Consider the following 16,548-nt stretch of genomic DNA (forward strand, 5'->3'; position numbering starts at 1 on the left):
TAAGTATAGAAAAAATAGTTGTTAAGATGACAGCATTCTATAAAGTTTAGAAGGCGAAAAATAAATAAAAAGTAAATGATTTCAAAATGAGAAAGTTTTTGGTCTGTTCATGAAGTTGAAAGATTCTTAACGAGTCTATCAGAAATCAGTCTGATTGAGTGCAAGACTCCAACACATCAATAATAGATGAATACAAATAATATAATAATATTTAAAGAAAAATACCATGTAAAATTCTATACCTATTCTTGAATCTATCTTCATATATTCACAGTATCACAGTAAGCAAAACAAAAACCAAATATACAAATAAAAGAATCTAACACTAATCAAAGTTTTATGTTAAATGGCAAAATGCTTCTCAAATGTGATTGAATATGAAATAATTATGAAACAATTCATTGTTTAGAACTACAAATCATCTTCCATTGTTCTTCGCAGATTTGAATTCTCAGACCCATTTCAATCTTTTTCATTTGATTGCCTTGTTGATTTCTTTGAATGAATTCTTTATAACAGAGGCTGATACATTGCCATTTGTTGCAGGATTGATGGCCTTTCTAATCTTGATTACGTTCATTGCAGTCCCAAGGGCATGCCCTGCAACTTCAAAGGCTTCTTGTGTCACCTCCCCTGCATCTTCTCCAAACCTGCATTGCATTTTATAACAACAAAGTAAGATTCAAAAGTAACAGACACGTTTTTTCTTCCATAATAGACCTTTCCCATTCTAATGGGCATTGCCCCAGTTTTTTTATCACTTACGTCCATTTGTGGCTCTAGTTGCCTCAGTTAAGGCCCAAGAAATGTTAACTTTATCATCATCCATTTGTGGCTCTAGTTGCCTCAGTTTAGGTCCAAGAAATGTTGTTACAAAATTTTTTATCATCACAACAGTTTGGACTGCCTTAACATATATAGTTTTGTTCAATGCTGTTTTTGTTTTTTAATTAAATTATATGATAATTTTTTTGCATAAATTTTTCAAATCACATTATCCATTATTAGAATGAAGAATTCTATAAAAAAAATGATTGATATTATTATTCTTAAATTATTATTTTTTTTCTGTTCTCACCTGTGTGCAATCATTTCAGAGGTCACCTCAGAAGTGGCTGACAAAGCATCCTTCCCTGCTACTTCAAGAGCTTCCATAAGTTTGTCTGCCATTCACAAAATGATATTAGTCCTTATCAGAACAAGGATATGTTTACTAGCTGTTACACCTTACACTGTACAGCGATAGGAAATGAAGAAAACATACTGATAGCATCCAATGAAGCAAGCAGAACTTCTCCTGGCAGCATGGCAAAGAACTTTCGGCCTGCCTTGGACGTGATTACAGGGCCTGTAACAGCTCCACTTGCTGTTATCACCCCTTTAAGCACATTATTGCTCATTTTCTCACTCATCTTTGACAAATTCTTTACCCTGAACAAAATCAAAACATATTAATGAAAAGGTAAATTCCTCTTCTGTTTATCTATAAATAAATTAATTGATTTTCTTCGATCTAAATTATTTTCCATTTTTTCATTTTTTAAAATGATATCTTTTGTCAACAGTCTTTGATCTGCTGGAGAAGTTGAAAAGTTCTTAATGAGCACACCAGAAAGCAAGTCTTGCTGACTACAAGACTCCAAAATCATAAAAAATGAGATCGAGATTAAAATTTTGAACAATCTTTTTCCATTATAAAATATTAAATCAATTATATTTGTTATTATGTCCCTCTTTTAAAATTGTTTTGATGATAAAAATACTTCGTGAAGGTCCTCGCTCCGGCTTCATGCCCTTGCTTGACTGTAATGCTGACAAATCTGAACCTCCATAAAAGAAAATAAAAAAAATGTTTTGATGATTATATTAATTGCAATAAATGAAAATCACAAAAGAAAATGTTTTTAACAAAAATTTAAAAAGATCATTCAAACATCCCAATACACAAATAATAAATCCATCATTCCAAAGTTTCATTATAGATCTCTGTCTAATATAATTCCTAATTAATTATTCTCAAACTATTTGATTTTAGTTATATTTTGATATAAATAATTATTTATATAAAAATATATTATATCCAATTTAATATGGGATCACTATTTATTATTAAGAAGATTTTATTCTTTTATTTTTTAAATATGATTTTCTAAAATTTATAGATATATAGATCTTAAATTTTTAAATTTTTTTAGAATTATCAAATTTTTTCTAAAATAAAATTAAAAATAAACATTTTAAATCTCCTAACTGTTTTGTAATTACAGAATCTCTGACAACTTCAATCATTCAGTTGAAAATAATACTAAACTAAAAATTCTTTCTCCAATTAAAAAATATCATATCCTTTAAAATAATTAAATTAAAAAAAAAACTATGTCGGCAGTCAAAAATAATAATTATATAATTTTTTATAAATCTTACAAATAACTGGATAAGATCTAAAAATTTGAGAATAAACAACAAATAAAAAAATAAATAGAAGCCTTCCTACCTTTTGATGTTTCTCTTGGTGCGAGGACTAATCTCTGAATTCCTTTTAGCCCTAACTTCACAAGGCTTTCCCTTGGCCTTTGTCATACTTCTCACAAACTCACCACCTTTCTGCACCTGAGAAGAATAAGCATTACTACACTGAAATAACCCCCTGATAATCTGCCCTGACCCAGAAGCTATAGCCTTAGCCAAAATAGAATTATAATCCTCTACTCTAGGAGCCAAATCAGCCAGAGTAAGTTGCCTCTGAATCTTCTCTATCACCAGCTGGCTTTCCACCATCTTTAGGGCAGGAAAAACAAGCATGCTGTTCAAGGCACTTGTCAAGCAACTCAAGCCCTTCTTTCTCTTCAAAACTGACTCCATAGTTCAAGATCTCAGAGCCACCACAGTTCCTGCCAAATTTAGCAGGCTCTGTCTCCTCCACAGTTGGCACAGGTACTGAGAACAAGTAGTGACAGGAGTCCACTTTAACAGTAGGCTGGTCCTTAGTTATTGGCCAACTTAGTTCATCTCCAACTTTGGCTAAGATGGCTAATCCTGTATTTCCATGGAGAAGCCTGATTAGAGTAAATTCACCTCTACCCAATTCAATACTTTCTTCTTCCTCCACCAAATGGGCTGATGCCCTTGGAATTCTAACAAGCACTTCATGACTGCCAAGAAGTTCCACAGGATCCTCTTGAAGCTGAGGCTCTGAACATTTTTGCTGTTCATTATTTTCTTGGAGATTTTTAGGCTTCTCTTTGCTCAAACTAAAGGGATTTCTCACTACCCACTGCATTTTTTCTTTTCTGCCTCTCTCAAGAGAATTCTAGCTCTTACAATTGCAATTATTTGATTGTAAATGTCCAGGATTGTAATAGGTGCATATAAGCCTAAAGATATAGTATATAAATCTAATACTCCAATAGATTTCTTAACAACTAAGCCTAAAGATATAGTATATAAATCTTCTCCTTTCTCTGGTTTAGACAGGAATAATGTATAAACCTTCTCCTTTCTCTGGTCTATATAGATATAATAGCATATAAGCCTAGTGATTTGGTGAAACAGTTGCATGATTTACAGCGAGCTGTCTTCCATGAAATGATCAGCATATTCTTTTCAGCACTTTAGACGGTACAATACCACTAAATTCGAAGAATCTATCTTTTCAGCTTTACCCATGAACGGCTCATAACTTTAGACTTTTAATGCAGTAATGAGTTTGTAGGATAAGAATAGGGTGCTGTCCAAGTCAAGATTATTCTATCAGATTTACTTAAAAAATAGATTTTATACAAGACATGTTTATAGTATAATTGAAGATTATTTTTTTTATAAGAAAATTCAATCATGGTAGAAATTATATATTCTATCATTATCTATTTTTCTTTTTCTTAAATTATTATATTATAAAATGAATTTTTGAAAGAGTTCAATTTTTCTTATAGTGATCAAAATATAGTTGTTAGAAGTTTGTATGCATCAACATAATATAACCGATTAATAGATCAAAAGAGAAAACAAGATTGAAAGCCAACAAGAAACCAAATGACAAAAACTAATAATGAAATAACAAATAACTCTTGGAGCTTATGGTTGGGCAGCACAAAAATCCTTTAAAGAATTAACACAGTTTATCATCAACGTTTTTTCTAGAGGATAAAAGGTGGGTTTTGAAAGGACCTAAAAACTCTATACAAAATACAAAATATCAATAAAGACAACCATATAACAAAAATACAACATGCAACAATAACCCACAACATTCACATTACAACCCAAGAAGGGCAAGAGCAACAAAAAATCAACCAACTCAAGACAATTTGAAAGTGAATTATTTCAAAGAAATTTGGACCTACGAATTGTCCCTATCAAGAAATAATGATGCATTTATCCTTCCTACTAGGTCATCCTCTTTTGGAGGCTAACCCAAAACCAAGAGAATCCTTATGGGATCTATGAAGACTTTCATCATATTCTAGTATTCTTTTATATGAAGTCATGAAGGTTAATAGCCAAAGCTCATTGATGGGGATAGTAACTTGTTCTTCCTAAGGCTAACCATTTGGTCCTTCACAATCTAATTCCTAATAGCCATCTTTGAACCCTACATGACTATGCCCATGGGCCCAACCAAAGGGGAAGACACAAAAGGATCACACGAGGCTCCAACATCTAGTAATGTATCGACGTCATTGTAAGGACAAATAGGCACCTTGTTATGTTTTTTCTTCTAAGAATTCTGTGACCTCCTTTTGGTCTAGCACTCAAAGGTAGGATGCCCAACTATATGATATGTTTGACATAAGACTATGACACCCTCATACATAATATGCTGAACTGAATCACCCAATTTGGATAATGATGTAAAGGAAGAAGGTATAACCTTTACCCATACCTGTAAATACACAAAATCTAGCAAACAAATATTTTTTTGGAAGTGGTCACTAGGTTAACAATGATGAGCTAGTGAAAAATATCCTTCAAGATCTCAAACTCCCAATTTTCTAAAGGCAAATATGAAAGCTTCAGTGCCCAAACTAGGACTTTAATAATGCATTCCTTTTTGAGATTGAAGCCCAAAGTCAACCTCTTAATAAAGAGCCCATTTTTTCCAAGAACCCACAAACCATCTAAAAGGATACATACACAATCATCTGTGGTTATTACTATCAAATTTAATAACCATAATATATACAATCAATCTAAATATATTAAGGGGAACTTGTATATGTAAAAAGAGGACGTTGTTTTCTTTTCTAATAAGCTGATATGCACATGAAATATATTTTTATAAGAAGGAGATGTAATAATCAATCTTGGTTATTGTTATTATTCTTGTTCTTTTTTATCATTGTTTTTATTATACATTACCAAAACATGGCATTGGTAGTAACTCAATACTACAAAATTACATCCTTGCACTATAAAGAGTAAGTTTTCTATATCATGACATATCCCTAGAGCCATACCTATTCCTTGATCAACTAATGCTTTGGCCCTATCGATGCATCCACTTAAGGGAATAATTTAAGATCAATAGTGCATAGCACAATAATGTAAAAAGTTCAACATGAAAATTGAGATGAGATCTCCAACCTCTTTTTGAATCTAGCCACTAACTGAAGTTATACTTACAATGCAATCAATGTACAATAGTATGATAGTAAGTATATCCTAGACAAATGTTAGTATGATTTCAACAACAATGCATGAGCACAAAATCACATAGTAACCAACTCATACTTACTTAATGTATGAAATCATTATTTATACACAAAGTGATTGACTCATATATGCATAACATATACACATAGTGACTAGCTAGCAATGCGTAGTGGATGCAACCCTACTACATGTATCTTCCTATTACTTGTTTCAATATCACATAAGGTCTTTATAATAAGTTTGACAACACAGAAAGGAAAACTAGTGTATCTCAAACTATAATGTGGATCCATCATTTTTTTGAGCTCACAATAAATTAGGAAGATTAGATAAGTATTTCATGCTACTTGTCATAACTTGCAAGGACATAAGCGTAATAGCACACCATGCATGCTAGTATTAATAAGAGTTCCAGAACCTACTAAACCTCAAACTCAATGGACCATGATATTCATTGCTCAAGCATATTATTGATAAAATCCAATCCAAACTAGTATGTGGAAGCTTCTAACATCTATCACCTCTAAGCTATTGGTTAATTTTAACTAAACCTAGGATATGAAAGTTAACTTTTAACATATATCACCTAGATGCTACCAAGAAAAGTTAACTAGATTACACATGTATTGCACTTGGCCTCAACATGTGGAGTTATATTATAGCTAGATAAACATAATCAAAATGTCTTATGGTTTTACTTCATCTAGGTTTAACATGACTATACTATGATTCACTTATATAGGTTTAACAACTTTGAATATTAACAATGATACATCAAGCATGAGACCACGCTGGTAACACATTAATTTTTTGGACATACCAATGCATGTACTAAAATCTTGAAACATGTAAATCATGACTTCAATTAATTGCATGTTATTGAAAAAGTCAATCCACCCTAGTGTGGGTAGCTCCTAGTATCTACCATTTGTATGCTCCTGGTGAAAGCTAGCTAAACATGTGACAATTTTTTTAATTTTTTTTTACAAAGCATGCTTCTTGAAATTTGTCACACCATATCAACAATTAACTTATTTGTAAGTCATAGGTTTAATAATTTTGGTAATAACCTAGGGATCAATATCATGAGCCACATTTTAAGAGAATAATTTTCCTCTACCTATGTCCTCGTAGTGTCCCTCTCTCAAATCTAGTTGTGATTTTATAGAAGTTAGCCCATGTATTTGTCTCAATTCTGGCATTTTGATATTCAAATAGTACATGGCAACAAATATAACACATGCTATCCTATGAGTTCACACCTTAGACTTGTTGATCTTGTTACACTATTATATACAATGTACATGGTCCTATAGGCTTTGAACGTTAGTTTACAAACATGCAAGTAACACAATAAGCCCATTTGAATTGATCTTCAACCATTCACATATGCATACGATGCTACAAACTTATAAGCTACAGATAATTTCATAGATCATCCTCTTTATTTACTTATAATTCTATATTTAAAGTAGCTTTATATAATCATAGTATTGAGCATGAGGATTATATTATTCATATCACCTTTCGATCAAACCTCCCCAAAAAATCATTCATTAATACTAGGTGTAGAGAAGAATATAATTCTCGATAAAATAAGGTCACACAAGGAAAGAACTATAGATACACCATCCATTCATTTCAAAAATTATGAGGACCATATGAATTTTAAATATGCAATGCCAAAATTATACCCAATCATTTATATACCAACAATAACCTTTTTCCAATCATTTGGAATCCCCTTAGTCTTCACTATCTAGTAAGACAAGATAAGATACCAATTTCACATTATATTAACTCACAATTCTATTGAAAATAATTATAGCATGATATATATACATGTCTTTCCCTCATATCTATTATTGCATGAAAATAACATATACGTCATATCAATCAAGATATAATTTACTTACCCCCACCAATTTTTGAGTGTGAGACTATCACTAAGACAGCCATATCATAAAAGAAAATTATCAAGTAATCACTTTAAAGAACCTTGATCATATATATCTTCTTCATAAGATGGACATGTTATAATATCAAGAGAAATCAAGAAGTATAGATTGAATGATTAACGATGACATAATGATTCATCCACCCAAATGTTAGGGTTTAAAGCAGACTTGGGAGATAAACAATTAAAAATATAATGTAGAATAAAAGAGACAAAAATAACAAATCATAATAACACATAGATTTAACGTGCTTCACCCAATGTGGGCTACATCCACCAAAGAAACAACCAGACCAACTTCTTTTCTATTATCCAACAAAGAACACCTTACAATATGATGATTTTACATTACACAACCACTTATTTATCAGGAATTTTAGTGGTTTATAAAGGTAATTTTACATGCCAAACCTTTATTTATTCAAGGTCCTACCCTTGAAACCCTTGGTTGGGGGTGCTAACCCTAGTAGCCCATGCTGGGGTAGTTGCCTGCAGATTCCTATTGTGGACTCCAATATCGATCGCTTGACAAGGGGACGAGCTCCCCAGGCCCCACATGAGGGGCTTTCCTCCCCTACATCCCCCTGTTAATTGGTTTGGGGAGAAAACATGAATGAAAAAAATCACCAAAATTTAAGCCAAACAAAATGATCAGCTGCCACATACCAACAATCTCCCACTTGGAGACTAATTCTATGCTCCACACCAAATAATTTCCCACTTGGAGACTAATTAGGGTTCCACACCAAATAATTTCCCACTTCGAGATTGATCCTGGATGAAAATAGTTGCACTTGTAGCTCCCACTAGATTAACACACCTAAACTTGGCTTGTTTATCGTTGCCTCTATTATCATGCTTTAAGGCCAACAAAAACTAAGCAAGAAGTTAGTTTCTCTCAAGTTACTTCCTTAGTTAACATATTTGTAGGATTCTTGCTAGTGCACACATTTTCTCCAACTTTAACTATCCATCCTCTAAAATTGAGCATGTGAAATTGTACCCGAGTTGTATATGTTTCATCTTAGAGTGAAGGAGAGTGTTGTTTGTGAATTGGTGTGGAAAAATTAGGGTTTCACCAATTAAGATAATAAAACCACCGATCTTGCCTACGAGATCAAAACATTAAAGGGTGAATCCAATAGATCTAGCCACAATCCAAATAGGAAAAGGGTTAAAGATTTTGATTAGATTCATTGGTTTTATTTGCCACCCTCTTTTAGTTGAAAGTTTGGATGTGAATTATGAAATTAGGTTAAATAAATGGATAGTTGAGGAGGAATAGTAAAAACAAATTGCTACAGATATCCAATAGAGCCACAGAAACAAATCTGGGCAGAAGAAGAGAAGAAAAAATTGCTCTCAAAAGTTTGGGCTGATTGTTCAGGACTCGGTAGTAGAGATTTTCCGTGGCCCTTTTATTTTCATTGCATCAAAATTTGAACTTGTTTGTCATCATCAACTTTGTCAAAATCTCTTAGTACAACTCTCGAGTCAATTCCCTACACACAAAAAGAGAGGAAAATTTTTATGGATAAGGGTTTGCCTTGGGTCAAACTCTGATTTAGGAATTAACCTTGAATTGAATAATGTAAATTCTGAAGTAAAGGCTTAGAGATATACCTTAGATCTACAATGGTTGATAAAATGATTGATGATGCAATTCTCTTTAGATATGATCATAAATGTTGAATGTAATGACATGACAAAAACATGAACATGAAAGACCTAATCAAACACACATGCTTGCATGAAGATTGATGTAACTTTGCTTCATAATGCTTGAAGGATAAAATGTTTCCTTGATGCTTTAGAATGTTGGATGATGAATTGTTGATGTATGAATGAATATTATGGATAGGTATTATTTGATTAATTACTTCTAGGTGAAAATGAATTGATAGAATATCTTTGTTCCTTAGGTAAATTACCGATTAGGGCAACCTCCAACAATCAAGTGTAGCCAAAGGGACCAAAATCAATTGGGGAGGGATAAAGCCTGTCCAACTTCAAATTTGGTCTTGTTTAAGGGGGACTAGGGTGGTTTGGGGCACCCTGTTCTAGGACCAAGGTACTCAATGCCATGGTCCTCCAAAAATAGGACCAACAACTCAAAAACTAGGGGATGACAACTCTAAGATGGGGCCCACTCAATGATGTCAATAGGTAATGTCAAGGTTGGAGTAAAGAGGGCCAAAATAGACCTAGGGGGAATGGAGATAGGACACACTAAAGTAGGAGCACACACATGAAGTGTCCATTGTACTAGTTACAATTTACGATGCTACATTTAGCCCCCACTTTAATGGGAGTATGAGGCTATGAAAATACTCATGATAAAGTAGAAAGATGACATAGAGAGAGAAGAAATTAGGAGCCAGATCACAAGGAGATACAACATCACTAATTTTAAGGAACTAAGCCCCCAATATTAGGATCTTAACTCACACAATCACATGCAAGGACACAAAAAAAAAGACAAAACGCCAAACAAAGACAAACAAAGACAAAAGATAGGCCACAAGGGGTTAATACTAAAAACAAAAAAGGCTCCAAGTCAACTAGTTGAAGAGACCTTGATAATCAAATTGCCTTAACCACTAATATCATTCTTAGAATTCTATCACAAGAACACAAGTGATCACATGAAAAGAGAAAGAGCATGCATGAAGTGATGAACCATGATCCACAAATAACAAAGATATGAGCTCATGGGGAGGAGAAAGGAGAGAACATGGATGCCATAGGCTAGTAAGTTGCATTATTCTAGGTGATCCATGAGAAGAAGAGAAAGAGAGACTGTGGAATCGACAAGCTAGCAAGATATGTTATGCTAGGTAACCCACAGGAACATGAATAATCGCAAGACAACAAGCTGTGTTATGTTGTGTGATTCATGTGGAGAAGGAGAGTTAGAATAGTCTAGCAAGCTATGTTATGCTAGTTCCACTCATCTTGAAAAATGAAGAGTTGAAAGTTCTAGCAATTTGTGTTTGTAAAGTGGAAAATTGGATCCTAGTGACTCCCCACCTAGGAGAGAGAAAGGAAGCCACTAGGATGATTTTCGTTTGGAAAGACTTTACATTCAAAAGAGGGGCTTGAATCCACTACATCCAAATCCAAGGGAAACAAGGATGTGAATTCCAAGTGGATTGCAAAGGTTAAAGTGTGATTTACCCTCTTTTGTAAATGAGAAAGTTGACTTGTTGACTATGTAGAAAAGAGAGATAAAATGAGTGAAATGAGGAGCTATCGGTTTCAGATTGCGTTGTTACTTCGGATCAAAGATATTTAGACTGATGCGGATTTGCCCTGCGAATTTGAGGAAAAGTTGTTGGGACCGTGCTGAAACTGTCCACGGTCCTCCAAAAAATCCACTTAACAAAAAGGGTTCTTCCACCTCTGTAAATGGAGTCTAGATTTGAAAATACATCCATGCACCTGCAACCTACACACAAAAAAGAGGGGAAGAAGGGTTTTGGATAGGGGTTTGCCTTAGTGAAACTCTAGATGAGGAATCAACCCTGAAAGAAAATAATTGCAAATGCTTGAATGTAAACCATGGAAATGTATACCTTGCAGATTTGTAATTTGTTGATGATTGTTGCTTTGCTTCTTGAATGTAATCACAAATGTTACATGAAATGGCATGTAACATGACAAAACCCTAAAACACACATATGCTTGCAAATGAATGTTGTAAATGTTGCTCCAATGGATGAATGAAGAAGACACATGAAGAAGAAGACTTGATGGATGCTTGAAGACTCAAATGCTTACAATTCACCTACCGTGTATTTCCTCCTCTATGAAAATGAGAAGACCAACTCCATTTTATACATACCTCAGAGAATTAATTCATCTCACCAAAAGCCGACATCCAGGAGATTTGGAATCCCCAAATGCAGATAGGGCCGGAAGGACCTATCTTGGGGCCACCCTAAGAGGGGGGGAAAAGGGCACCACACCCCTACCTTTCCCTATATTGGGGTCCAGACAGGGTCCTGAGGCCATCTCAGGGCTTAACCATGAGAGGTTCAAGGTGAAAATGCAGAGAGAATTCCCAATTGGGAAGGAAGATGTTGTCGCCAAGGTGAGGACCTCGAATATGGTTAAAATTTCTAGGGTCACAATTTTATGGCACTACAGTGTTATGATAGTCAATTCAATTTGTTGCATATGTCGTTGTCTATTTTTAGGAGTTAACATATTGTCTAAAAGTTAGGTCTAGTTTCAAGCATGCAACAACCTATATAAGACATGTGATTAAAAAAACATTTGCTTTCAAGAATATCTCGTATAAGAATTAGGTATGGTTTCAAGAATGTATACCTCGTATAAGACATATAAAGGGTTGTGTCTAGTTTCAGGAATGAAGCATCTCATCTAAGAGTTAGGTTTGGTTTCGAGAATGTACACCCTATATAAGATATTCAAAATAAAAAAATAGTGCAAAGAGGGAAATATGTATGCCCCCCCCTTAAGATGTCAACATAGAAGTATGTTGATGTCTTAAGGAAAATAGAAATAAGGACACACACCTTCATCACCAAGTTAATATCCTTTAGGAAATAATGTACATAAATACAAGCTAAAGAGGTATGCCTCTTATAAGCAAGGAAAAGATAGTTGTAAAAGAGATATCTTGCAACAAGTGCAAAAGGAATCCTTTGGAGGAGAAGGAGGAAGAGATATTTTCTCAAAAGACATCTACCTCCAAGAGGAGATTTTGAACAAAAATAACATCATTGAACAAAAGAAGGGAATGAAAACAAGAATTCATACCTTCTCCCAATCGCTAGGTAAAGCAATTCTTGATGAAGGATAACACATTTTTCACCCAAAGTGAGGGGTTTGTTTATAATAGACATACATTGCCAAGTGAAGAAGAGGTTGTACACAAGGATACACACCTATTGTATAGGAGATAATCCTCGATAAAACATACAACTTCACATAAGGAATAATATCATATGATAAGAAAACATTGTACAACAAAGGAAAAGTGGATCCTTAGAAAGGATAGGAGAAAGCAATGACCCCCAAGCACAAGGACAAAGAGAAGGATTACACAACATCCAAAGAGAGATTATACATAAACGATGTAGCACTTAAAGAAAATAAAATGTCTTAATGAAGCAACACACATTTACTCACATGAAGGAAGATTCAATGCGAGAAAAATACAACTCAAAAGAAGAGGTAATCTTCGAAAGGAGAGAGGATTGAATATACTATCCTTGCCCCCCAAGTGAGGAGACAAGGATGAATTAGGTTGCTGTCCAAGTATGATTGAAAATGAAGATGCATCACCACACATGAAATAGAGCCACCAAAATAGTCAAACTACTAATGCCATAGGGTAAGGAGAAACATGATAAGGTGAATGGAGTGCTAAGGTACTACCTCTTCACTAATAAAAACTACAAGATAATTTGTAAGAGTTATGTGAACCCAATAATATTGGTCTTGAACAAATTATTTAAAAGATTTAAATTTTCCAAGAGAATGAGAATAACAATGATGAAACCTACTATACTCATCACCTTCTTTATTATTATTGGTATATCTTATGAAAGGAAAAACAACATTCTTATCATACTTCAATTGATCTCTTGATATGGAGGACAAGTCGTGCTAGTAGAAGGAGAAGGATTTTTTTCTTGAGGTGAAAGAAATGGTAAAGGAGGAGGATTATTTGATGTAGAAGCATGTTTGGATGGGTCATAGTTTCTATTTCTTGCAAAATATTCCTTAAGCATTGGAACTTTACAAAGATCATCCATAGGTGAGTGATGATGATTTCCTAGACCTGTTTTACTAGCTTGTGAAGGACGATTTATAGGGAATTTCATTCCTTGTTCATGTTTTCCAAGTCCTTGTCCACTATAACCTTATTTTGAGATTATATCATAACCAATCCTATAAGATTCAATTGTGATGAAGAAGGACTATTATCATGAATTTTGTTAAAAATTTTAGTGTAGGGACACTTAGAGGATTCAAAGGGATAAGTAGATGAGGAAGAGATATCCCTTATGGGGAAAATCTCTTTTATATTATCATTCATGACCTCTTTGATAGGTTGGGAAGGAGGGTCCTTATCATTTAGATTTGTATCTTTTCTTAATATTATGTGAGGAGAAAGATCATGAATAAAATGCATAACATCGTCTTCCCTACACAGAGGTTGATGATAGAGATAAACTCTAAGATAATAAGAGGATCCTAGAGAGTTTGATATACCAACATTTTGATCTTGCCCCCCTTGCACTAGAGTATACACATGATAAGAAGATGGTGTCATGTTTCTCTTCAATGCTTTCTCTCCATTACAGAGATCATTGATACGAGAATTGACTTTCCTCATTCGCATGAGATACCCTAGGATAAGTACAAGTGTTAGCTTTTTCATTCTCATTTCTAGGATTATCATTGTCTACAAAATCTTTTATATGATCTTACACATGTGATGCATTTTCTTAAAAATATTATCTTAAAAAAACACACCATATGGATAAAAGAAATGAGAGATGATTCACAAGTAGGAAATATCTTTGAAATTCTTAAGATGCAATATGAAAAAGTACTATGGATGAAAATAAGTAATCTAAAGTGAAAGAAACCATTATCAAACACATGATTTTGATAAATGTAACAAAAAAAATGTAATCATATGTAAAATAGAAAACCAATAAGATTTATTAAATTCCATTATGAAATATCCCAAATCAAATATAAAAACACAAGTGAAAAATTATGCAACCCACAAGTCAATTGTACAATAAATTAGGTTTTTTACAAATTTAACCTCTAAATTTATGTAAGTTAATTGCATATATGAGTGCAAAATTTTAATGTTTAAGTTCATACAAATAAGATATGAGACCACAAATCAAAATTAAGCATGAAAGAAGTTAGGTTCACCAAAATGTGTTGGTCTAGAAAAATTAGGGTTTCACCAATTAAGATAATAAAACCACCAATCTTTCCTATGAGGCCAATATTGAAAGAGGGGTGAATCCAATCAAACTAGCCACAATCCAAATAGGAAAAGGGCTGAAATTTTGATTAGATTTAGTGGTTTTGTTTGCCACCCTCTTTTAGTTGAAAGTTTGGATGTGAATTGTGATATTAGGGTAAAGCAATGGATAATTAAGGAAGAATAGTAAAAACAAATTTTTATAGATATACAACATAGCCACAAATAGAGATCCAAGAAGAAGAAGAGAACCAAAACCTACTCATAAAAGTTTAGGTTGATTTTCTAAGATTGGGTAGTAGAGATTTGTCCCAATCCTTTGATTTTTGCTTCATCAAAATATGAACCTGTTTGTCGTTGTCAACTCTATCAGAATCTCTGAGTACAACTTTTGGGTCATTTCCTTGCACACAAAAAGAGAGGAAAAAGGTTGTGTATAGGGGTTTTCATTGGGTCAAACCCTAGTTTAGGAAGTAACCTTGAATTGAATAAAGTAAATATTGAAGTAAATATTAGGAAATATACCTCAGATCTATGATGGTTGACAGACAAATTAATGATTCAATGCTATTTAAATATGATCACAAATGTTGGATGTAATGGAATGAAAAACACATGAACATGAAAGACCTAATCAAGCACACATGCTTGAATGAAGATTGTTGTAAATTTGCTCCATAATGCTTGAAGGATAAAATGCTGCCTTGAATGCTTGAGAATGTTGGATGATGAATGCTTGATGGATGCATGAATAATATGGATAGGTATTGTCTAATTATTTGATTATAGGTGAAAATTAATTGATAGGATGTCTTTATATAGGGCTCCCTAGGTAAATTATCAACTAGGCCGACCTCCAATGGTCAAGTGTAGCCACAGGGACTGGAATCCACCGGAGAGGGAGATAGCCTACCCAAATTCAAATTGGGTCTTTCTTAAGGGGACCAAGGTAGTTTGGGTCTCCATAGTCCAAGACCAAGGTTCTCCATGCTCCAATCCTCCAAAAACAGGATCAACAACTCAAAAACTGGGGGAATGCAACCCCAAGATGGGGCCCACTCAGTAGTGTGAATAGGTGGAATCAAGGTTTGAATAAAGAGGACCAAAATAGACCTAGGGGAATGGAGATAAGACACGACTACGTAGGAGCACAAACATGAGGTGTGAATTGTACCAATTACTATTTAAGACACTACAATTTGTATGATGAATGACACTTTGACTATCACTATAAAACTTGCTATTGTTCTAATGCTTGCCCATTTCCTCCATAAACCTTTGCAACCAAATCATATCATTACTAGCCTTGATAGTGACAACATACTATACTTTTTTGGTGGAGAGTGAAACAACCTTTTGCAACCATGAAATCAAACTAATTGTTGTTCCACCTATAGCAAAGACATGCCCTATTGTGCTCCACTTACTATCAATATCTCCTACTAGATATAAGTCAACATATCCCTATAAAGTGGAATTAGAACCTCCAAAACATAATGACTAAGTCCTAGTACCTCTCAAATAATGAAGAATCCACTTGATTTCATTTTAATGCTCTTTTCTAGGATTATTTATATACTATTTCACAACTCCCATTTCAAGTGCAATATTTGGCCTTCTACACACCATGACATACATCAAGCTGCCAATTGTTAAAGAGTAAATGCGCTAGAGGATTGATCATATACGCTTCAGGATAGATCAAATGCACCTCAAAATAAGTTAAATGCATTTCAAAATGGATCAAATGTGCTGCAGGGTGAGTCAGATGCGCTACTCTATTGATCAAATGCGCTAATCTGTGTTGTTTTAATATTTTTCCAGTCTAGTCAACCTGTGAGGTAATTTTCCAATTTGTCCTTGTACCAGAGACTTTTATTGATGTTTGTCGATGTTTTCCAACTTTTTGATTTATCTGTTTTGATGTTAATTAATGATTTTTAAGCTCTGGTATGTT

The 16,548-nt window shown here is 33.8% G+C and overlaps 1 pseudogene; it reads right to left on the minus strand.

The window, feature by feature from the left end:
- Window positions 1–302: 302 nt before the first annotated feature.
- Window positions 303–3,536, minus strand: LOC131029087 (senescence/dehydration-associated protein At4g35985, chloroplastic-like; annotated as a pseudogene).
- Window positions 3,537–16,548: the final 13,012 nt, after the last annotated feature.

The sequence above is a fragment of the Cryptomeria japonica genome, chromosome 5 (assembly GCF_030272615.1).
Source record: "Cryptomeria japonica chromosome 5, Sugi_1.0, whole genome shotgun sequence".
NCBI classification, from domain to species: Eukaryota; Viridiplantae; Streptophyta; class Pinopsida; order Cupressales; family Cupressaceae; genus Cryptomeria; species Cryptomeria japonica.